Source organism: Balearica regulorum, chromosome 6, assembly GCF_011004875.1.
Source record: "Balearica regulorum gibbericeps isolate bBalReg1 chromosome 6, bBalReg1.pri, whole genome shotgun sequence".
Lineage (NCBI taxonomy): Eukaryota > Metazoa > Chordata > Aves > Gruiformes > Gruidae > Balearica > Balearica regulorum.
In genome coordinates, this window is record NC_046189.1 from 10,874,418 (window position 1) to 10,898,966 (window position 24,549).

Here is a 24,549-nt window from a genome sequence, read left to right on the forward strand (position 1 = left end):
ACTGGCTGGGGCCTTTTATTTGCAGGAAAGAAAGGGAAGGATGAGAAACATGCATATTCGCATCGGTTCTTTAAGACCATGCGATGCTCCTCTAGCAGCAGCTTTACCTGTTTAAGCTGAAATATGCCCATGTTTTTTCAATAAAATCCCAACTGTATCTCAACAGAGATACAATCTAGATCAACGGAGGTAATTTTCAAAGCACAGTCACAACATAGGATTTACTCTTTTATTTAGTCAGTTTAGTAGAAGATAAGATGCTGTTTCTCATAAACACATTGTTGTTTTGTTTTTCCTTAAAAATCCATTAGCTTCTATACAGGTCTTTAAATATTTATAAGATTTAAATAATCTTTTAAAACATCCTCAGTGAAGACATTGACTCTTCTTTTAGTTAAATGGTTCTTATTTTGCTGGTATGGGAATTGTTTAAGTACTCACCCAACTAATTCCCCAAATTAATCACAATATTTTAATACTCAAATGTCTATTTTATGTAAGCAAAGAGAAATATGAGAGACAAATTTGTGATATTTATGTGTAAACTGACTTACTACTTGTATGATGGGGATATTATGCAGTGATTCTGGAGCTGGCTGTAAATTGTAGATGCTTTTCAATAAACACTTCAGGAAGTTCATGCCCCTCTAAATATTTATATTATAAGGAAAGTTTTGCCACAAAATATTTCTCATCTTCACATGTCTTCCTGAAAGCCATCGGAAGCATTCAGCCTATCTGCAAAATGGGTGCTGGAAAATAAGAACTGTCATCTGCAGAAGGAGCCGTGAAGTTTGTGGTGAAAGCCAGCATTCGAGCCAAGCAATATTACCACTTGCCATAGCAGCGTTGCTCACAGCTCGTGGTTAATACACGCTGCAAGCACGGGCTACCAAAGCGAAGGGCAGGTATGTACTTCCAATAATTCAGTGTGGAGACTACCTTATACCTCCTGGCTACTGCTTCTTGGCACTGCTTTATTTGGTCTGCCCTTTCGCTGAGCAGAGTTTTTGTTTCTTTGCTCGTTTCGCCTACCAGCAGTAGTTGCTGTGTCTCTGTAGAGTTAAATTAAATGCCAGGCTTAGGATGCCTCTTCAGAACAATTAATTGTGCTTGGAGATATGGCAAAGCCAGTCTCCAGTATCATGCAAGTTCAACACAATTTTCCTGTACGTTCAGCTTGTGCTGAACCCCTCAGCTGAGGCCAATACTTCTTGAGCACATTTTGCCGAGAGGTAAACCTCAAAGCCTTGTTTCCCTGCCCACCGCATTGCCCCCAGCAGCTCTCTGGCAGCCACGGCAGTCAGGCACCAGCAGAAATTTCCTCCCTGATGGGGAAATAATTAACAAGAAGACCCAAAAGCATCCATGCATATGGTTGCACCCTAGACAGGTGTTCGCAAAGGTGATTCATATTAATGTTCTTAAAACAAAACAGGGACTCTGTAACTGTAGCCAAGACCAGTGTAAACTGGATATTTTCTAGCATTAGTCTAACCCTGTGGTGATAACAGTAAACAAGGCTCCATTTTTTTTTAATCAAGGGACAATATTCTTGTTGGCTGATTGAAGTGTTTTTATTGGAAATGGCTTCCAATAATAACCTGTCTTGTTAGTACTGTAAATTCTGCAGGCTAAAATCCTTTGTTTTTCATTAAATTAACTAATTACTGTCTCACTGGATCAATGGATTTAGGAGCAACTGACATAATCTTGCTAGGAAAGGAAAGCTGCCAAATTCCATCACTTTGCTTAAATCTATTACCCTAAGATCTGTGAGCTGGCAGAAATTTATCACCATGTAATTGATGGTTTTAGTTGGTTGATTGCCATATCAACAAGAGGCAAAGATACAAGTTTTAAGCTAAACAAACAAATAAAGGCACCAGAAGAACTGCATGTGCAGTTTATTAAATTAAGGGTGGGTTTGTTTTTTTCTTCTTAAATGTATGAAAAAAATTACTTCTGGAAAAAAACCCCCACATCAAATCCTGCCCATCGTTGCAGGGCAGCTAACGTTCAGCACACTCAGAAGCAGCATCCAGCTGGCCAGGAGCCTGCAAAGCAGCAAAGGCTCCAGGTACGTGCCTGGGAGCTGCGAGGGGTGCTCGGCGTGCCCTGGCACGCACCGCAGGCTCCCCACCTGGGCTGGGGAGCTGGTATTTGAAAACTGGAAACTTGTCTCAGGGATGCCTCTGCTTTGCAGGAATGGGCAATCGGATGTCAGCCTGAGGGTCCCATTCAGCACGATAGGATTTGCCTGACCCTCCGATCTTGAGTCCTATGCCTATTGTTTCTTACTCCATTAACCCCCCCCCCTTTTTTTTTTGCCTAGTTCTGAAACAGAATATTTAAGGGTCCTGTCCTATGTGACAAATAAAAAAACCTGAGGATTTCACAGGATTAGAGAGCCAATTAATCTCTAAAACAGTTGATCCATAAGGTAGGAGGACTAAATTTTAGGTTAATGGTGCAAACAGGCAATGCCATTTCTCAGCTGCAAGCACTGCACTATATCCTACTCCCAGCTTAGCTATCCAAGTGGTTTTATTATGTTTGCTCAGCTTTAATTTATACATCTTTTAACTTATTCTTAGTTATTTTTAATTTTAAACTAAGAAACCCTTGCAAATCTCTTTCAATATAATTAGAATTTTTCCTTTAGTTTGCTATTTAGTCATTATTTTCTTATTTCTGCTTTATTTTCTGGGGGATAAATCCTCTTATTCATTTGTTTCAATGAAGCTTGAATAAAGGTCATTTAAATTGATTCACCTTTCTTATCTCCCTTGTGTTTATTCTATAATCCTACCTTCCATTGTGTTGAGGAGAATAGCTTTCTTTTCTTTGCTTATTTCTGCTAGAAGAAAAATGGTAACCTTTTATTAAATAAATCTGGGAAAGCTGTGCTCCAAATCCATATTATCACTAGCTTGGGGAAACAAATTATTTCACAAACTTAAAAAAAGAAAACCTACAGCACTTTTTGTAGTTTGCTGTTAGATGGCCTGAACTTACTGCCTCAAGCCCCTTAAATGAATGAGGGGAATACTTTGGTGTAATTTGCAAAAGCAAATGCAGACCCACAAATGCAGGCAGACAAATATAAGAGCAATTTCCAATTGTGAAGCCCTGCAGAGGTGCAAAGCCCCAGCAACCCCCGTGCTGCTGGGCCGTGCGTCTAGCCAGCTTTTTTCCCACTATTGCTAGACATTTCCATGTTTAGGAGCACTGTCCAAACTCACCATCTTGTCTCTTAACATACAGCTCAGCTGCTGGAGCGATACTAGACTGTAGCCTTGAAAGAAATATTTCTGTTCTTGATGCCTAATGTGAAATACATACTATCTACCTCTTCATGCACTTTTTAGCCCTTTTAAATGCAAATCTAGACTTCTGAAAAGCACCAACTGGAACAGAGCAAGTTTATACACTAAAAGATTTGATATGAAAATAATCATGAGTGACTACTCAGTTTGCCTGAGCGCATACTTTTATTTTCTGTTTATTGTCAGTTGACAAGAGTGTCTGTAAGCTCCTGCATCACTTTCTGGGCATTTTCTCATACTGTTTCAGAGAGATTATTTTTTTTTTCCCTGACCAGATGTCATTCTGTGATGTAGGACAGGTTTTTATATGAAGAAAAAATGGTATTTTCTAATATTGGAATGTTTAAGGAAGCGAGAGGAGGAAATGTGCGATTGAGCCATATGATTAGGAAAATAAAAACAACCTAAACCAATCTGTTAACAATATGTTCACACACATAAGGGTGTATGTTCCTCATTTTAAATGACTAAACTGGTATCGCTTTTTATTTTGTTGCCAAGGTTACTGAATATTTAATAGTTGCTAGAGGGTGGCGGTTTTAACTCAATGAATGGCATCATTGTTTTATATTAAGAATAGTCTGATAAAAGCTCTCTCAGCTGTGGAAAATCACTTCTTCCTTCAAAAAAAAACCCCCTAAAACTAAGTTGCCATTTTAAAACCACAGGAAAGAGAAGGCCATTTTCTGGCTACAGAAGTGCTGCAAATAGCAGGAATGAGCAGGTATGTAAAATCACCCCCTGCGTCGGCGTGGGCCCAGCTGGGCCTGAAGGAGCTGCCCTGGCCCTGCAGCACCGCCCGGGGTGTGCGCAGGAGTGGCTCTGAGTTTGGCAGCCCTAAGTTTTCCAGGGGTGAGCACGGGGTTTGCAGCATGGACACGGCTCCACGGTGCTGGTGCGAGACCTCCAAATGCACTTCAGTCATCCCTGCAGTCAGCTGGGCAATGCCAGGCACGGGCAGGGAAGCCGAGAGGGGACGTGTCAGACACAGACACTTGGCACAGACTCAAGAGTGGGGAAGGTGACGTTCAGAGGAGAAGAAACAAATTTTCAACTCAATATCATGGGCAGAATACAGATAAGTGCAGGGAAGGTACAGAAGCCGTCCCCAGGATCAGAGCGGTGATAAGGATGCAATGAAATCTTACCTGGTAATCACTTAAAAACATGGAAGACCCTGACTGCAATGCACACAGCCAATCCCACAGAACTGTGACGATAAAAGCTGACGCTAAAGAAAGAGGAAAACACTCAGGATCCAGACTTGATTCCGCTCCCCAACCCAAAATGAGAGATGGATACCAAGAGGAGGCAGGATTCTCCCAGAAGCCACCGGGTCCTAGAAAGGCAGTGGGAGTGAGATCTCTGTTTAGACCCTAGCAGCCCCAGACTGTATACAAGGGCCTTGCTGCCGCTCTGAGATTTTTCTTCTTTTCACTTCCTTCTGTAGTTACCTGCAGAAAATGCATCGTGGCACCAGCCTCTTGCGTTAGCATTGCGTGTTCCTCCTGTCGAGGCATAAATACATAAGAATGGGTGGAAATGGCCTTCCTTCTCCATGCTGTGGGTTGCAATCAAGGTCACACCTGCAGAACATGAATGAGAGAAGGAGATAAAGTCAGTGAGCAAAGGCTAGAGAGAGAAAGGGCTAGACTCAGCTGGGGATAGGGAGGCTTCACTTCATCTTGCAATGTTATTCTTTGCTGCTCATATATGCATAAGTACTTGAATCTAATGAGTCTAGTGCTCTGACAAAACACGGTTTATAAGAAAGTAACATCCAGTTCATGGTATAGAAATACATTGGTTATGTGTTATATTTACTGCCACCCACTCATCCAAACACACCACACATATACATTGAAATGTGTTGACATTGATGTAGGCAGTAATTTGAATTAAATGCTTGATTTTGGAAATATTAACAAATATACATATTTGAATGCTAGCATCGTTTTAGCTAGCATATATTAGTCTTTAAGTAATTTGCATGCAGTTTTATTATCATGAAACTCTAAATCACTTGAAAAGTACTTTTATACTGTTCTGAGAGTACAAATAGGCTGATGTGAGGCAGGGTACTCAAAGGTGGCTGCGTTTACAGGTGTTTGAGAAATGTAGTTTACAGGGGGGATGCCCTAATGTTGCATTTGTACATGCCTGCATTTAGCACCAGTGAACAAATTTGGGCTAATTCTGGGACATGCAGAGCTCCTTCAGGCTTAGGTGGTCTGATGGAGATGGACTCCAGGAGCTTCCCCTAAATTCTCAGTTCTTTGTTACCCAAAGCTTGCTTGGTGACTAGTTTGTTTTACACCAAAAGATTTTTGGTTTCATCGAGTCTCTCGTCAAGATCCTGAGTAGTCACAGACCCCAGCTGTAGCAGAACAAACCTGATCCTTGCACTGTTTTTCAGCCCACTCTTTGCTGAAATTCAGCAACCAGGCTGTTTGAATCCGTGACGTTCAGCCCACTATCCTCGCTCACCCTGTGCAGCACTCCTCTCCATCTGAAAAATACATTATGCAGCACCCCACCAGAGCACTCTCAAGGCAAAAATGGCATTTTAAAATCTGTAGGAAGACAGATTCAAATAAGTTAGAAATCCCTTTTTCCCCTGGTAGCCCAATAATGTGAGTGAAAACTTTTTTTGGTTTCATTAGGTTTCAGAAAATTGCTTTCTTCTAACTACCTTGGTGTTCAGTTCTGCAATGCTCTTCTGTGAGCTTGGCTGTTAAGCGTTGAGTGCCACTGCTCGCAACTGGAGCCACACTACTGGGTGCTGCTATAATGACCTTCCTGATGAATATGTATTGCCAGATAAGTAAAGCAGAATAAAAGATTAGAAACTTTTAACACTCAAAACTCTCCAGAGCTTCAGCCCTGGAGATTGGAAAGGTATTCTGCTTCTTCAGGAGCAAAGCACTGAGCAAGCTTGGGGATCTTTGTGGTCCATTGTTGCGGTTTCTTAGCCTCTAACAAGAATAAGAGAAGACCCATTTATTATGCTGCTAAATATTTTCCATTTGAAAAGCAGCAATGTAAAATGCAATAAGAGTTTTGTACAAAATTAAAAAATTAACCATCAAGGAGTGGCGGACTAATTACCAAGAAAAATCTGGTTCCAGAACGCACCTGGGTATTAAGGAGTTTGATTTCATTTCAAAATTAGATCAAATTTAATTCTGCACAGAATGGATAGTATTTGATATAATCATAATGAATATTACCATGTACTGTGCAGTGAGGGAACTCAGCTGAGCTTGCCAAAATTCATTCCTGAAATCACCGCCAACACAAAAAAAAAAAACAGCTTCCCCCGCAGGCACAATATTGAGGAGTTTTAAAAATACTTCAGAGTGATGTTAGAGATATGTTTCAAAAGTACCTACTTAAGTTTTGGAAACTGTGCCATGCTACTCGTTCCCTGGACCAGAGTTCTTTCCAGGATTTCTGATGTTATGACTTTGTGTGGTCATTCAGTGACCATCTGTCACTTATCTCCTTTGGCTCTACATGTCCTCTGCTCTGATCATTGTCTATTTTTTTTTTCTTTTCCAAAAAGAGAACCATAAACTAAATGCAGCAATTATTACATTCGGGTCGGGGGAAAAAAAAAAACAAAAAACAACCCTTTGTTGCTGTAAATTGTTTATGTGTTTCTAAAGTGTTGCTTAGAAGCAGCCAACAATAGGAGAAATAATTTTATAGGAGCCCTTTCACACTGGGATCATTAAGTTCATGTCCACAGTTTCATTACCAGCCTTTCTTTTCAGAGAGGTAAAAATCTGCAAAAATTTCCATGCTAAGTTTTAGTGCCACAGAGAAGGGTTGTCTTCTGCTTCAAGTCCCTCGACTTTCTTGAGCTCCATTTGACTGTTTTGTGATTCTCACAAAACCTGCAAATTTCCCCTAAAACCACATTACCAGCAAGTCAGCTGCTCTTCTGCTCATCTCTCCCTTTCACGTCTTAGTCCCTCGGCACAGCTCACATCCCAGGGCTGTTCATGGGTTCCCAGTCCCATGCCGGGGCTCCCTGGTACCAGCCCCAGGAGCGCACCCAAGCCCCTGCCCCGGGCTCTGCGGACGGGCCTGCCCTGCCTGGCTCTGTGCCTGCAGCAGGTTGATCAGTAAACAGTCTGTTTGTGATGCAAATTCCTGCCTAGGTTCCGACCAAATACAGACTTCATGAGAAGGCAATATTAAAAATGGAATCCCAGAATTCTCATCTACTACTTTGACTAAAATTGATTTTCAAATACCTTGTAAAACCATCCTAAGCTTGAGCTTTACTTTTTCACATTCTCCTGTAAATTTCAGGTTTAGTGATGTTTCTGTTCATTAATGGCATAGCGCTCTCTTCAGTAAATTACATTTAGCCAAGTATTAGCATTTCATCAGTAATCAATAGTTCCCTTCATCAAGCTAGTTCTAAATCTGGGAGGAAACATATCATGCAGCTGCTTTCACCTAAATATCATCGTACTAAACCCTACTCCGAGTCAAGAAGTCCAAAGGGATTTCATCCTGAGCATTCCCTGTTTTCCCTTTTGAGAGGCTGTTTCTCCCCGTCTCTGCAGCACCCAACAACAACGCTAGATCTGAGGTCCTTTCATAGTATCCAGCATGGCATTGATTAAGTATGTCTCCCATGATAAATATTCTAGATGCAGTGCATCTTCTACTTGGGGAGATAAGGAAGTGAGATCTGTCCCAGTGGGATTTTAGAGATGTTGCACTCAATATTGTAACACCTAAGATCCATAAAACTGAGCTTTGTACCTCGCTTTCCCTGCATACTGAGGAGGGAGCAATCTGTTACTACACAAACAGATTTGCAACACTCAGTACCCTGCGCAGACACTTGTGTTTGGAAAGCAACACTAAGCGCAGCTATGCAATGCAAACAGCTATCTTATTCGTGAAATATTGTCCTATGACATCTGCTTTTATTTTTTCAGCTTTTGTATGCTAATGGAAGTGGTATCTCCAAGCACTTTTAGACTGCTTTGGAAAATCCCAATTTCATTTTGCCTTTGCAAAAACATCTTCCTAAAGATTAATAATAATAATACTATAATTAGTATTGTTGTGATCCTACCAGGTTCAGAGGAAGACCATATCTTCTGATGGCTATAGACTACCACTTAGCAGATTGCAAAATACCAAATTAGTATCCTAGCTGAACCAGCACCTTTGAATCCAACATTTTTCTAAGATAAAAGAAGAATGACTTCTTGGTTGATACAGCCTCATTTATTGGATGCTATTTTAACTTGGATGGTCTTTACTACGAGGGTAGTTAAAAGAGTCCGAAAATGCACCTTTTGTGAAGGATCCCACTTTTTCTCTACTATTCTTGAATGTCATGGTGTATAACTGCAAAAGTAGAATTGGAGGAGATAATCCTATCAGTCATGGGAACACAAGAAAAAGAAATGCTCTCTAGCAATGCTTTTTACAATACGTATGGTTTCCCAAGTTAGTGGTTTCTGTATTGCTGACTGATCTCCTTGGAAGATCTTGCCATTGCACAGGGCCACACAGCATTTGAGGACAAAACGGGACCTCAGCTTTCTTTTTCAAAAGTTTTTTCCTCTGTCTGCCTTCCAGGTTGTTCTAGCCTTGTTTTCTCATATTTGCAGATACCATCTTCTCTCCTCTGATTAGCAAGAGGTACGTCTATTCAGCTGGGTTTTCTTCCCTTCCCCAACGGCTTAAAACCCAAGAGAGAGTTAACTTTGTCCCACCAGGTGTGACACTGGGAAACAGCACCTGCCTCAGCCCGTTTCTGCAACTTTTCCCCATTTTGTTCAAGGTAGGACCTTGCTCAGGTCATCTGCAATTACCTTTGCGTGAAGTGAGTCAGCAGTTGCAGGATTTCCTTAATTCTTTATCTAAATTCTTGAACTGCGAGACACCTGCGATTAGGCCTGCGTGGGTGGTGACTGCTCAGAGAAGGTGGGGTTTTTCCAGAAAAGTATTTGCACAGGTTTACAGTTGTGAAATGATGTGGTAATGGAAGTCTTTATTGGCTTTTTATTGGTAGCACTTTGAAATGTTTTGCTTGAAACATGCTTTCAAAGTGTTTTCTTTTCTTTGCATTTATCTCTGCTCTGCCAGCTTTAAAATGTTCTCTCAAAGACTTCTGGGAATTATAGCTTAGTGTGGGGGTTTTTTTCCCCCAAGTAAAGGTTTGCGCTAAGAATGTTATTTGCTTTCCAAAATTAGAATGTGTTGAATTCCTAATTACAGCAATTGATCTAGCACCTTGTCACGAGAGTACAAGGGAAAAACAACGTTGTGTGAGGCTGCACTTGTACCTACACAGTCAAAACCCCATTTTGAGAGAAAAGTTGTTCAATCAACACCATCTTGCCCAGGCATTTCTGGATGGGGAAAGTGATGGGGAATGTTTTTATGTGTCAAACTAATCTGGGGTGCAGCTTTTAACATGAAAAAGCACCTTAACTTCTAATCTTCATGGATTTCAGAGCACATGTACATTTACTTGATCCTTTTCTATTAAGATTAATTTCTTGGGGAGCACAAAGCACAGGCACAAAGTCTGAGCAAGAATCCTTAATTTGGAAACAGTTTCTGATTAAAAAACAGCAAAATGTATTGAGGCTTCCAATTACCATAGAAAAACAATTAATTGCATGGCTAGTAGTTTGAGACCAGAGTTCTTTCAAGGATTGTTAGAGTCTGTAGAACTAAGAATCTATTTATAAATGTAAACTTTATATGTGTCAATGATGTACATATGTCATATAAATTTATATACAATTAAGCAAGCAATAATCAAGAACATTCATACAGACATGCTGAGAACAAATCTAAAAATATAAACTTCTGTATGATTATGGTTTTTACATCAAAATTATTTTAAGAATTGTTGCCTTTCCATTTCATTCAGCAAGAAAATAATTTGGTTTTATCCTTCAAGAGTTATGGTGCATCCTTGTAGAATGCACATTGTTCTCTACACAACAATTAGGAAGGATTTTCAGTATATGTTGCTACTGGAAATATATATATTTCCAATATATATAAATAAAATATATCTGTTATATATTTGAGGACAAAACGGGACCTGAACTTTCTTTTTCAAAAGTCAGAGCTTCTACCTTAATGAAAGGTTTTTCCTCTGTCTGCCTTCCAGGTTGTTCTTTAGCCTTGTTTTCTCATATTTTTCAGATACCATCTTCTTTCCTCTGAGAGAATATATATATAATGTAATATATATTACTTCCTTATTGTCAGGTCTTCTAGCTGTGCATATTTTGCAAGTGTTTTGTTTAGTAATCCTATCATCCTTTTTCCTTTACTTAAATACCTTGCTAATGCCAGTCCTAGCAGTGAAAGCAAGTTCTAACTTATGGCTTACACAAATGAAGTGTACTTAGGTTTGTAATTTGATATTTATATTTAAAATACATTCAGTGTACTTGATGCCAAGAAGAGTAGTTTGGGAAAGTGCAAAATTAATTTAATGATAGACAATACACTTCACTATCTCTTCTTCAATATATTGCATAGTTTTGGGGCCTGATTCTGATCTCATTTGCACTAATTTAATGTTGGTTAAGCTTAACTGACAGGAGTGAAATTATTTTTCATTTACTAGAGAGTACGTGACACCAGAGATTCATTTTTATATAGCATGTCTTTACATTTCCTAATACAGGGTAATGATGCTAAGCACCTGCTCAAAAAGTGATTGCTTGTTCTGATGATTTCCATTATATTAAAATATCACCTGGGAAAAAAAGCCATTGTTTCCTTTTAATAAGCAAGTTTAGAAACCAAATGTCTGTTAAAATGTGCCTTTAATTTTTGTTACATAAATAGCTACATGGCATTATGAAAATCAAGCTTCTATCTACCAGGATGCACAGAGCTTACCAGCAAGGATTGCGAAGTGCTTGCAGTGACCAGCCCTTTCCCCTCTCCAGCCACGCTTTCTTAAGATCTCATTCATTCTCATGCAATGAGACAGAATGAAAACAGAAAATGTCAATCCACACTCCTCCTTAGATTAGATAATAAATCCCATATTCACATTTTTTAACACTTATCACCACCAAAGAGGAAGCAGAAGTTAAAAAGTAGACAACAGACTCTACTCTGTTTATCACACCAATTTTCTAATGTGTGCTCTGGGAACCTTTAAAACTTGATCCTGCTGTTAGTCTTTAAGACCAGGACGACAATACAAATAACTCAGCTTATGTGCAGTGTATACTCATAGTAATACTTTTCTTGACCTTCATGGTTTTTTTTCTTCAATACAAAAAATAACATATGTTTAAAGTGGCAAACAATAGAATTATGTAGGAAAGAAGGGAATCAAGAATAATGAGTAATAATAGCAGGTTGGGCACATTACTCAACAGTTCAATATGAGCATGACTTGCCTTATTGTGTAGTTTATATATAGCTTCATGATGAGAAAAAGTATAATTTTACTGTAGAATTATATTCTGGAAGGCCTACTTTCCTGGCACCTTACAACCATGTTTAACCCGTATAAAATTAACTGTATTTATAGACGATATCTAAACGAGCTGAACATGATTTTTTTTCCTCCAGCCTATTTCCTAAATCAGATACAGTAGCTTAACTCAGAACAGAAGAAACCTGATGAATTTCAGCTTTTCAGCGAGACCTCTGCAGCCAGCTCCTTTTCTGTCTTGCAATAACATGAGGCAGATCACCCACGGAAATTTCCTTTTGCCTTCTCCTTGAAAATGATCCCTGTGGATCAGCTGGGATGCGGCTCATCTCTCAGACAGAAAGGATTTTGTACAAAGGTATACTATAAGGACAAAGACCTTTACTTATAAAAAGAAAGGGTAGGTAATTACTAAGGTATTTTTACCTCCACTGGAACTACTTTTTCCATATAGTGCAAAAGATGAATGATAATAATCAAACAAGTAATGTTATTGTAAAGTGGTAAGAGGGGGAGAGTTTTCTGCTGTGTAGATTGCCATCTTATCAGTTGTCAAAGTCCACCTGCGTTTGTCTTATAGAATTATGCCTTCAGGTGGTAGCTAACCATCCCACTGCTCAGTAATTGCTCTTCTGCTTATTTATCAGAATTATTGTGTTATTGCCAGCATTTGAAGAGTTTTGTGTAAGAGGAATTCACACAGAATTCACCTTCAGTTATCTGTGCATTAGTTGGCATTTCTTAATATCACAGACTGTCTTCTTCAGGACACATATTGAATAAAAGCTATTTTATTTACATTGAATAATGACAAACTTTAACCAATACACAATCCAAGGACCTGGCTCCCGAAGATTTACCTTAATTTTCAATTCAGTTCAAGCTAGGTATATTATTCACTGAGTATTCATTTATACTTAGAAAGTGAAACATGGCGTAAACAAAGTTTTCAATTAAAGGTCATGATAGTTCTATATGGTTATATGATATAATCTTCCAGAAACAAAACAAAACATGCTTTTCTCTCAAATCTGCTTTGCCCCAGACAGAATATTCATATAGAGTGCTTATTAAAAGATAAATTAAAAAGGGGGTAGAGTGGAGAGGAGGAGAAAAATATATAAAAATTATAAAAAATGATGTGAAGCTTTAAATGCCACCTTTCCCAATGAAGTTAGCAGTAGCAACTCAAAGGAAAAAGATATGTTTTAAAGTCTACTGTGTGATAAAGAAGTGGCAACCTCCCAGGAGATAGCTGCCTCGCTGATAAAAGGAAAGGTGCACTGGCTGCCCGTGCCTCACAGATTACAGCCCCTCGCCTGAAGCGCTTCCCCTGCTGACCTCTCACTGCAGACCCCTATTGATAGCACTGCAGACTGAGAAAGCTGGGCTTCAGTGTCTGGGATAAGAAAAGATGATAATTCTTTACCATATAATGACCTTCCAGTGTGGGAGCTCATCTCAATAGTATATTAAAGCACTCCATTCAGGTATAACAGAATAAATAGGCCAAACTATATCAAAAATCCCTGAGCCATACACTATTTATTGGCAATTGAAAGATAAGCTTCACAGAAGAAGCTATCGTATATTTGCCTTCTGGTATAAAACTATTTTTAAATCTTCAAAGATATATTTAAAAATTCTTGCAAAGCCACCTGCCAGTCTAAGGTCCATGGGAAGAATGGGCTTCTAGCTCAAAGCTTTGAACACTGAGAGCAGCATTAGTTTTCAGCTTAACATTTCAGAATTTCTTACATTAAACTTTATATATTTTTATATATATATATGTATAGATATATATATATAAAGTATACTGTCATGGTGAGAGAACTCGGTGAAATTAGCCTTAAGAAAATTGGGCAACATATACACAAGCAATAACTAAACAATTATCTGCCTTATTTACAAATGTTGTTCAAAAGACATGTTTTGGCCATGTACCCCTTGCTGTTACCACCTTGGGAAAACTGTAGTTAAATTTAGGACCTGAAGCTATAGTTACAGATTAGCAATTAATCAGTGACAAATAGGCACATATTAATATAATCCTAATATTTTTAAAAAAAGGAAAAAAAAGTGTTTGTGATGTTTCCTGGAACAACAGCACAAACAAATTGTATACCAGCACTAATGCTTGTGCCTATTCACTTGCATGCAGCTCTATGCAAGCCAACCTTCAGCTTAGTTCAGAAAAATGGTGAATCTGCAAAATAGTACATAGGACTATCCTGTGTTGCTTTAGAGAACTGCTTCAGCTGAGCCTTCTTCTGGAAATGAGAAAGAAAAAGAATTTTAAAAGAGTTTTTGCACATCAAATCATTATAAAGAGACTGGAGATCATAATTTATTTTTTTTTCTGAAACAAAAGAGAGCTTTCTCTCTCATTAGTTATTTTTTTAACAAATAATTCCACAGGTTTTCTAAAATGTCTTTAGACTCTAAGCTCTAAATGACTGGGTGGCACGGAGAAGAACAGGTTGATAAAATGCAGAAACGTGCGGGAATGAATGTTAAAATCCATACTTGTTACAGCTTATATTTTGGGAGACATCCTGCAATTTGCCCATGTTGTGTTTGAATGAATAGTCTTAAGATATAGCATGAATTTTAGGCATATACAGTAGAAAGCTTTCTCCATACAAATTCCCAACACTCTTAGGCAACACTGCTATTTACTGGGACACTTGTTCAAACCACATTGAAGCCCATAGAAATGGCAGAGCGCAATACCTCCACGGCAGCAAACTTGGCAACAAGTCAAAGACAATGGCCAGGTAAATAACTTAGCCCCACGAAGGAACACCATTAAGTTGTGAATAAACAAAAAAGCTCAATGATGTTGCAGTTGTAGCTAACCAAAAGTTGAAAACACTTCTTGAAGGCAATGGGAACAAAGATTTCAAAGGAAGGAAGTTTTTCCATGTTCTCCCAACACCAATAGCTGTCTGCGCCAGTATAAGGGTGTAATCAGTGATAAAAAATTGCAAAACTTGTCCGAACAGAGACACCAATACATTCATGGTGTTTCAGGTGAAATGAAACCATTTTAACGGCAGAGCCAGATAATGCACTAGTCTTTCTAGGAGGTAATTTATTCTGCAAGTCAAAACTTGCTCAAGATACCTGTGGTGTGACTGTTATTTAAGTTATAGTTACCTGCACAAGAAAATCAACTGTTATGAGAAGCTGAATATCTTTTCAACATGCCACCTAACAAGTTTTTTTGCTAAGTGCTTTCAGAGTAACTGCATTCACTTTATAGACATAACCATAAAAGCTGGAACTGTTAGAACTAGGACCCTTTAAAGAGAAGGACACTGATTAAAATGAAAGCTACAAATGCTGATAAGTAGAAGCTGGACATGTTTAAAAGTGTGCATACAGGCTCAAAGAAACTGTAGATATGATTATCAGTAAAACCATTATGCTTTTGGTATCATGAAGATTTGCTTTGCACCTCTCAGTCTATGATGGTGACTGCTAGCCATGAAGTCTTTTAATGCCTAGCCATTAAGTATTTTAAGCCATAGCCATTCTCCCAGGCAGTGCTACTCTTTGCACAGAACTGATTGGGAAGATGATTCTTTGGTTGTTTTTTTTTTGTTGTTTTTTTTTTTTTTTTTTTTTTTTAAATACTACCGGAATAGCCAAATAATGGATAAGAATAACTGCAGTGTTACTGAATGTTCAAATACAAGATGTATTTAACAGAACCAAGTTGCTATGCCCATATGTTGACAAACAAGACACATCCTATTTCATGTCTCATCAATAAACCATGCTTAATTTTTATTTGGGAGCTCACAGGGAATGGAGAAAGCTCAGAGGGGGGAAGCAATGGACTACGTAAGTTCAGTCCATGCTGGTCTCTCCAAGCGTCCAGGATCAGTCTCCTTTATGTGTTCCAGAGTCACAGAAATACTAGCGTTGGCAGAGCAGCGAATGGATAAGCCCAACTCTAACACTGCTTTTGTTAGCTTTAACATACTCCACTACCTTTAGTTACTACCCTTCACTGGCACCAGAGATATACCAGGCATTTGTTCTTTAAATTACAAACTTAATCTAACTTCCAGAAAGGAAGATCTTGCTCCCTTTCATTTGGGATTGGGAAGCAGAATGGAGGGTGGCTGCAGAACTTCCACATACATTTTCATTCTGTCTAGTACTAGTGTTTACTAACTAGAATAATCTATGTCAAATCAGCTGTAACCCAGTTGATATAAAAGCAACCTGGATGATTATACCTATTAACACAAAAATTCATTTGATGTATATGTGAAGAATTCCAGCGGTTTTCTTTTTGATGTCAAGTATGAAAGAGTATGCACTTCATTAAATGGCACATCAAAAGTATGAAAATGCAATCATTAATCTATGTTTTATGACATTCTCCTAACAATGAAATCCATATTGCATCAAATAGCAAAAAGGTCCTGAAAAGTTCCTTGAGTGGTAGAAGGACGCTTTATACTTTTCATTTTTTCTGCCTTTTAAATTTCCTAAGCCCCCCATTTTATACCTGAAGATAGCCATACTTGTCCTCTTCTCACTGATATAATTTTAAAATCTGCACAACAGAGGCAAGGTTAGGGATGTAAAATGTACACATGTATCCTCTGTGCTTAAATCCTTTGTCTTGGCAATAAATTACTGCATTTGATCTATTTGACGCTCTGAGCATAATGAACCCTTGGTGTGGTGCACGTATCCAGACCTACATTAAAGCAGGCTAATTTCTTCTCTGACTCGCCCAACTCCTCCTTCTAATGTACCAAGGAATGTCTCTGTGTCTGGTGACACCACCCCAATGTCAGATTTATATTGCATTAGATATTGTTTCTAATCGGCAAGGAAATCCATAGCAGGCAAGGAGGACGCATCTCCATCCTCACTAGCAAGAGAGAAATGGGATGTACCTTTGGGTCAAGATGTCCCTCACTGATTTTAACAAGAAGTATTGTAGGTGTGAACACTTTGCCTGGCAGGACTAAGCCTGTAGCACTCAGCTGATTATCTCTGCCGCTTGTGGAAAGGAAAAAGAGTTATCTGAAAAGAATCTGCCTAAACAGGAACAAATTCCCCACTGTGGAACACTGGTGCAGGCAGAACAGAGGAGATACGGAGGGGTCGGTGTGTCGCAGGCTCTGCAGTCCCCACCTCCCAAGGAACCACTCTAGAAACTCAGAGGTAATACAGTGCTGGATCACTCACCTGCTTTGCCAGCTGCAGCTTTATGCCAGGCCCTGTGACGATATGAGCCAGATGAGAAACTGGATGACCTCATTTCCCAGTGCAAACCTGCTGTATCTGGCCACAGATGTAGCTGAGCATTGCAGTGCCTGGAGAACCTCAGCTTATGTGGGGTTTTGTTTTTAAAGAAAACCTCTATTAGTTGTGTGATTGGTTTTAAAAGTTCAAAAATATGACTACATTTTGCTTTAATGGTTTTGAATGATAGGAAAATAAAAAATTTAAAGTGTACTGTGATTTTAAAAATAAGACACGATTAAAGTGATGAATGAAATCCCAATAGATGTAGTGATTTTGGTTTTTAATATTTGAGATTGATAAAACTGATTTGACTGTGACTATGTACTGAAAGAAGCTACATGGACAATTTCTGATTTTCTTCATTTCACTAGAGCTTGACGAATTTTTGCCTGATGAAGAAATGTAATTCATTTTGCTGTTGTAGCTTTCCTGTGGTATTTGCATTCCCCGAATATGCTATTGAACAAGTTTTCTGGCAAGAATGTTCACTTAAACAGAAGCTGAAAGTAAATATTGGAGGAGATTCACACAAGATTCCTTCTCCTCCAACCTGTAAATGAGAATATTAACACTGGAAATATACATCCACAGTAAAAAATTCATCCAATAACAATAACACAACCTATTTATGCTATTAAAACCAGCCAATATAGCTGGAAATAAACATGTAGGTGTTCTTTATACCAGAGAAGCTACTCTACTGAAATATTTTCTTTCTGACTACTGAGTAAAAGTAAATACAAAAGAAGGAAAACACAGTTTTAAATATGCACTACCAGAGGGGAAGTAGGAGAATTTAAGTTTTCAGGCTGCAGGATTTGTCAAAGCAAATTCTGTCATTTAAAAATACTCCTGTATTACCTACTTACAGGGACATACATCATTCAGTCATGAAACAGAAGTGATATCATAGGACTTAATAGGATAATTTGCTTTCCATATTTCCATTATCAAATGCTAAGAATAATCATTGCAATATTTCTGAGCTACCTGTCATAGGGAAAAATTTACTAAGAAAAATGTTAGTAATTCTGAGTGAAGGATAAATTCAATATTTCTCTAGTCTTTTCATAAGGTTTTAAAGACCACCACCACAATTTCCCATGTAATGTACCCTTTTGATACCAGTAATTTACATATACTTACTGCAAATCCAGTATTCGACATACAAGGGTTGTGATGTTTGTAAGATCTGCTTTATGTCTGTAGATGGAAACGAAACCCTACAGGTGAAAGACCTGGCCAGAGGGCACCACGGTCTTTCCAGGCCCACATTGGCTCCTCCTAGGGAGCCTGGGGTTCCTTGACACTGAAGAGAAGTGTCCCTGAGACATAGAGATTTCTTTCCCTCATCCCTTTCAAGGTTTTATTACACAGCAGATAACAGTATAACTTGCCTCCTGCATTGAATTTGACTCAAACTAGGGCACCATACCATGTTTAACTCTGAATTTGGCTGCATACACCCATAGAGCAGGTGGCCTCCCTGGGATGACAAGGAGAGATGTCTGGAGATAAGAGAAAAGCCTTGCACCATCAAGGACCCTGAGGCTTTTGTGATCAGGGAAGGTAAAATAAAAATAAGGGAGATCCTCATGATAATGAACTTTTGCGGGAAATGAAAACCCATGGCAACAACTCAAGAATGCACTATGAGATCTACAGAGGGTTAGTCTCCTGGCCAAATATTCAAGTGTTTTGGCACTTGAAGGTATTAGTTGATTGGGGGAGGAAATGATACAAATGGATTTTATTTCCTTGCTAGGCTGGCAATGAGGGGGGACTTGCAGCCTGGCATTTGAATCTCACAAGGCATACACAGAGGTGTCTGTCCTAGCACTGCCCTCAGGTATGTGCCACGCAGAAGAGCTGCGCCAAGAGTACAACTGAAATACAAACTTGCATCCATCACAGAAGTGTTGTGAAACATCTGCTTGGTGTGTTTGACCCACCTCCCTCATGTGAGGCAGGGAGCATCCCCATGCCTTGCCATGGCTGCTGTGCCCAGGGCAAGGGATTTTGAGGTGTCCCCTTGGGGTGGGGGAAAGGGGTGAGCAGGCAACCGTGGGGGCCTGCGTGTATGGGGAGCAGCCAAACTCCCTGGGACAAGCGTCCAGGGAAGCACCTTTCCCTAGCAGTCAAGTCAGAAAGGTATCAGCATCTTAGCTTTTGCAAGGGTGAAGGCGCTTAAGACTCAACTCCCTTTGGGCGGCTGACTCTTGCCTGGGTTCAGGTCTCAGCAGTGCCCCCATGCCGCAGTGCTCTGGGAAAGAGACCCTTACTCCTCTTGCAGACAAATGAGTTAAATTACACCCTGACACACATGCTTTTAAGGGCAGTTTTGCCCTATTAAACTCAAGCTGAATTGAATGCACACTGTTTTAGTAGAGCAACTGATAATAAATCATATGCATGCAGGGGTGCAATAGCACCTGTATGAACCCCTTGCTGCGCATCTGACACATCACTCACTCCAGTACCAAAGCAGATATAAACTAGCAATTCCCAGGTGCCTTGGACTGTGTCCGAACCTTGCAGCTTGCTCAGCTGTATTCCTGCTGCAACCCCTTCCGCTACCATTTATTTGTATTCAAAAAACCATGATCATCAGATTATGCATTAAAGCACACTTGGAATCAACTAAGGCCTGTCTGAAAGCCTAAGAGGAGTGAGATGAGGTTCTTTCCAGCAGCATTTCACAGGCAGGGAAGGGTAAGTTTTACTATCATCTGCCTAGGCTTCATGTAGGTGAGATTTTGTCTTCCATCACCACAAAATACTTGCAATCTTTATATTTCCCCCATGCAGTAAATAGCACAAACAGTAATATAGCTGTCAATAAACCAGCTGAATCAAACCGGTGGTTTTTTGAATCACTCCTTATATAGCGGTAATTAAAGAAAAGAAATAGTACCTCAGAATTTCTGCTCAGACTTTTCGGCATTCAGCAAGAAAAACATCTCTGAACATCCTTCTTTTCTCTCAGGCTTTTCTCCCTTTACTCTGAAGGTCAAAGGTTTAATTTGTATGCTCGTCTCTCTCTTTCACTTTCCAACATATCCCTAATTGAAATTTGACACATATACCCATTAGCTGAATTTATTCTTTTTCCACGCTTCATTAACAGTGCTCTTTGCTATATTAGAACGCTAATGCTCATCATAAAACGCTCTTCTATGCAATGTGGCTTACAATGGATGGTGATTGATGGTATCAAAGGTAACATGGAATCTAGAAGGTATAACTTTACATGCTGAAATTGCAAGCTGTGGCAGGAATCTCAACAGTTAGGGACAGATCCTGACTTTGCAAGGTCTATTAGCAGGTGTAAAATGCCAGCCAACTTTTCTGACGCAGCAGCATTAACCCAGCTAAAGCAGAATCCATCCACCCCTGCATTCTCCAAACCCAAGTCCGTCACACTGAACAACTTCTGGTTGAACTTGATCTTAATCTACATTATTCACCTGAAATGTTGAATATAATTTTCTCCACTAAATTGTGCACAATTGGGTCTTGTAACTAGAAAATGAAACTCAAAACCATAAATGCAAATGAGCTTTTCATTTTAAAACTGCAATTTCCTTTTCTGATGTACGGTACCATTTGTCCATGAAGTTTTGTCTTTTTCGGAAAATGACATTTTCTTATGGCGTATAAGTTTCATAGGGTTGCCATGGAAACTGGGCCTCTCTCTCCCTCTTTCTCTCCATCTCCAAGTCTTTCACCTTGAGAGGAAAATGGTTGTCATTTACAGCGCATAATTTCGCGGGTTAAACTTTCTATGATCACTCAGATAGGGATGAAATACAATCCCAGAGTTCAGGGACAGGGGAACAGGGGAGAGTGCTCATGTATTTCTAAAGGTGACAGTCAAATCCTTCACTGTCTTTTACCCTCACTTCAGCTGCAGGGGCAAAGGGTGCAAGTCTGACATGCTGAGTAAATGACCCAGGCTCTCTGCTTTATGGCATGTTTACACGGCATAGCAAACAGGCTCCGGCTTCTCCTGCCCTTGCTCCAATGGGGATGCACCAAGTCAGACCTGGTTCAGGGACATGTCGGTGTTTGGTGACCCCCAGCAAACCCACATATCCCCCCAGGAGCCAGGCAGCCCAGCCACAGTGGCCCCAATGGCTGAGCAAAACAGAAGCACAGGGAGCACATGAAAAGCCTTGGAGAGCAGAGAAATGCTGTTGTAGCTAGGAAACAGGGCTTGGTTTTACCATAATACCAGCAAGGTTAAAGCAAGTCCTTGTAAGGCAAGAGAGGATTGCCTCAGAAAACAAAGCATTATTCTGAGCAACTTACTGGTTATTCAGCCCAGCCAAAAGGAATGTACCAGAGGAAGCGAGGGCTGGAGAGGGTCAGGCTTGTTCTTTTTTCCAAACCCACAGACCTTTCCCCTTGCCTAAGACTGATTTGGTTTAGCCTCCATGCAGGGGTCATGTGTGTCACAAGCTGCATCCTGCAAGAAAAAAAAAGAAAAAAAAAAAGCTCTAAGCCCAGGCACCAGGACAAAGTGGATGCTCTCAGAGCAGCTGCACCAAAGGGATCAGAAACTAGTGACAGTGTACCCAGCTACGGGCGCCTTGCCATGGCCACGTAACGTGGCTGCATAAGCAAGTCCAGAATACGATACCCTAAACTCAGGGACAAAATTCCTTCTTAGTCTGCCATCTAATTAGGTAGATTGTTTGCCCTTAAAATCTGAAGTGTGTATAAGAAACATTTGTCTATATAGAAAGTATCTTCAGGAAACTGAAAGGCAGCAGCATGAGCAAAAGACCTGCTGCTTTTATGACCGACCTGAAACAAGAAAAAATGGCAATCCTTATTGTAACTGCAGTCTGATGCTTTAGCTAGAGGAGGCTGAGATGAGTTTGGATAAATTTTGGATAATAATCTGAACCTCTGAATGTTTGCCAGCATTATCTGAGGTTTACCAACCACTCACTTTAACCCCTGCAAACCAATTAGCAAATGTGTGTAAATGCTTGAGGAATGATTAGTCAGGAGGAGTCATTTTAGTAGCACATATTTAGCAGGGAGAAAAATGGATGTTAAAAAGGAGGCTATTTAGCAAATGAGTGCTTGAAAGCTAAAAGCAATGGTAAAAAGTTCATTGGGTTTTGTGGGGTTTGGTTTTTTTTTTTTTTTTGCACTACCAATTTCACCTATAAGAAGCTGAGAAACTTTCTCTGTGTTAGAATATTCAGCTCAGTAGAGGATTTTTTTTTTCAGCTTTTAATGAATAGCACTGCTGTGTGCTGCATGATGTGAAGAGAAGAGGTTTGAAAAAGGCTTTGCAGAAACACTACATTGCACTTACTTGAAGAAACACCTGATACGTTTTCCAGCTGTTTCCTACAGATGTTGAACATATGCTTAAAGGTCAGTGTTCTTTTGAGAGCATCTGTAGCCCCAGTATCGTTTAGATAACAAACAAACTTCTCATGCCAGGATAAAGTGTTTTAAATACAAAATGTTACAGAAAAAAAAGTCTAATCAGCAGATGAGGAACAGAAAACAGATAACACTGAAGGAAAACCTGCCTAATATTTTGACTGTTGTCCCAGCTTTAGAGTACTGGGACTGGTCCCATGGGAAGAGACCTTGGAGACGGCACATTAGGAGGTGGAGACGCTGCGCTCCCTCTTGGGTCTCGCTCCTCAGCCACCCTGTCGCTGACAGAGCTACCTAACCATGTGTACCCTGCCGAGGTCAAGTGTTTGGCCCCACACAGTGCACTCAAAAAAAAAAATTAAAATCTGCCTTGTAAGCTACCATGAAATGAGAAAATAGTCACTCTCAGAAGACTAGAGAAACTTTGAGGCACCAAATTTTAAGATTGCTACAATATTGGTGGAGGGAGAAGGGTGGGGGGGGATGTGGAGAGTAAGACTGGGATCATTCTTGAATTTCTGAAAAACGCAAAATGCAGAGGGTGCTTGATTCAGTGCTGGTTCCCTTGACAGAAAGGGAGGAAAAATACAGTGTGGTCTGGCTGTAATATTTTATTTGCCCTGAGAATTAGTACAGACCATTACAAATAAAAGGCATAGGTTTAATCCTGAGATTTTTATTTTTTTTAAATTATGAAACTTATCCCGTAATCGATAGCAATATCTTTTAAAACACATAATCATGTAAAACTGAATGGTAGGACTTTCAGGTGTTGATGTTTGAGTTAGCAGCAGATAGTGCTTAAGACCGGCCTCCAAATGACCTCCAAGAAAATTGATGAGGAAGATTGTAGTTTTAGTAGTCCCAGATTAATTTACTGAAAACTAAATTGCACTAAATTGCAACTCACAGTTATTTACCTTGGGGTATTTGGTCTTCATATTCTGGTGCAGCATAGGTGAATTCGTACCTTGAAAGTAAGCGCCCTTTTCCTTGAAACACTGTGCCTGCCTCTGCTCTCTGCATCCAGCCACCTACAGATCTGGTCAGGAACAGCTTGTACAAAGAGAAAACTGAGCAAGTTATGGTACTTTCATAATAGCCCCTTATCCACCTGGCAGTTTATGAGAGGTTTCATAAACCTATTTACTTCAGGTATTTATTCAAATACAGTGGTACATTAGCAAGCTGTCGCAGTACTTAAAGGTATCTCTCAGCTGCATATAAAGGAAGAGCACATAATTACCATTTGTTTCTTTATGGTGTTTTATTACAAGAAAGTAGCACAAACTGTCCTGGGTTCTGTTGCAGAATACAAATTCTTCTCAATATACTAGCGAGTTAGTCAGAAATTTTCTATAATTCCTCTCTCTTGATGTGCCCATTAAGCATTTTGGGGTACATTTTTCTTTGCTATTGAAAGAAATAGCTTTAACAAATGAAAGCTCATGCTCTTTAGATTAAGTACATTAATTTTTATCCCCAAAACTTGTCAATAGATGCACAGACTCGTCTGACCGTCATGTCTAGATTACACTTATAGCCAGCTTTCCACAGGCTCAGGGTGACTTAGAGTTTGTCACTCTACCTTCCCCTCTCTCACCCATAGACTCAGGCTGTCTGCACTTTTCACTCGTGTTGTGTCAGTCTACCATATTTGCAATACAACTTGCTTTCTCAGATGTTTTTTACAGAGAAATGAGGCCATCATCTTGGTTAAGATTCGTCAAAACTATCATGACAACAATAAACAAACAAATTGCTGTGCATTGCTCCAAGGGAAGCTAATTGACAAGCATTCTGCATTTGATTTCTGATGCTCCCTCAAATAAGGTTGCATTGGTTTGGTTTTTTAAAACAAAACCCAACCAAACAAAACCTCAAAAACCTAAGAAGCTCTAGTTGTGTATTAGTGGAGTTTTCTACATTCTCCCTTTCACCAAGTTGAAAGATGAGGGCGTGAGGAGTGGTAAGTGCATCCTACCAGTCAGGAGAGATCACTCCTGTTGCTGATCTGCTGCTGCCCCAGCCCCAGGGAGACGCAGGAATCAGTCTTTTGATAAAAGCGGATGGAGAGTC

The 24,549-nt window shown here is 39.7% G+C and overlaps 1 long non-coding RNA gene across 1 annotated transcript; it reads right to left on the bottom strand.

Moving 5' to 3' along the window:
* Positions 1-4,759: 4,759 nt before the first annotated feature.
* LOC142602297 (uncharacterized) lies at positions 4,760-23,515 on the bottom strand. The gene is made up of 3 exons (XR_012835957.1): positions 23,391-23,515; positions 21,376-21,532; positions 4,760-4,915 (listed from the first exon to the last, which is right to left on the bottom strand). It is a non-coding gene; the product is annotated as an uncharacterized LOC142602297 (long non-coding RNA).
* Between the last annotated feature and the right edge of the window lie 1,034 nt (positions 23,516-24,549).